At 39.2% G+C, this 911-nt stretch overlaps 1 pseudogene; it reads right to left on the reverse strand.

The window, feature by feature from the left end:
• Positions 1-382: 382 nt before the first annotated feature.
• Positions 383-606, reverse strand: LOC140430299 (U2 spliceosomal RNA; annotated as a pseudogene).
• Between the last annotated feature and the right edge of the window lie 305 nt (positions 607-911).

A 911-nucleotide genomic window follows, 5' to 3' on the forward strand; every position in this document is an offset into this window, starting at 1 on the left:
TAGAATTGGCATCCAAACACTTCAATGAAATGAAAGCATTCTGTATAATTAATGAGCATTATCATTTTAAAATAATTTTCAAATGCTCACAAAGCATTTCATCAAGAAGGAAAGGTGCAGCTAATAACTGGCTGTCAACTGCAGCCACCTACTTATCTTCAGCACTGTCAAGAAATGTTATTCTTTTATATGGGCATCAAATCCGTATAAAGCATCCATCTGTCCTAAACAATCATGAAACATTCTTTTTTTTCAAGCCTCTATAGTATTGTCTCCATTTACTTTAATTGTCAGTCACATCCTAACTCATGATGAAGTTAAGCTATCGGGAGTATTAAGTTGGAAATCACAGTGAGTGTGCATTTAACCTGCAGCAATTTAAAAAATATATTTTATTTTCTCAAAGTTACAAATACAATGCGCTGAGTAGAGAGGGCAAACCCTGAATCGACCTTCTTGTTTGCTCCAAAGAACAATTCAAACTGAATCCAAATTCATGGTCCCCACAAAAGAGACAAACTGGACCCAAGCTGACAAGAACAGGTGTTACACCTGGCCTCAAGCATGATCCTACACTTGATCTTAGCCAAAAGGCCGAGAAGCAACTGTAGGAATGGCCCGAGACTGATAGTGCCAGTTTGGATTTTGGACAGCTTGATTGCTGTCTAGCTGGATCTTTTCTTGTCCTGTTTAGGAGAGAATTTTGTGGGCACTGCGATAAATGCATCTGCAGAGCTGTCTCCGGAACGTTAGCGCTGTACATGTTCAGATAGCAGGGAGGGAAGACTCCCTGCTCTCAGCAGATTCAAACAAAGGTATATTCTTGAGCATTTTTTCAACCAAATTTTACAACATCCTGGATTTTTACCGTGCGATGTCATACCCAGTCATCTCATTTTGATTCACTGCAT

Source organism: Scyliorhinus torazame, chromosome 1, assembly GCF_047496885.1.
Source record: "Scyliorhinus torazame isolate Kashiwa2021f chromosome 1, sScyTor2.1, whole genome shotgun sequence".
Lineage (NCBI taxonomy): Eukaryota > Metazoa > Chordata > Chondrichthyes > Carcharhiniformes > Scyliorhinidae > Scyliorhinus > Scyliorhinus torazame.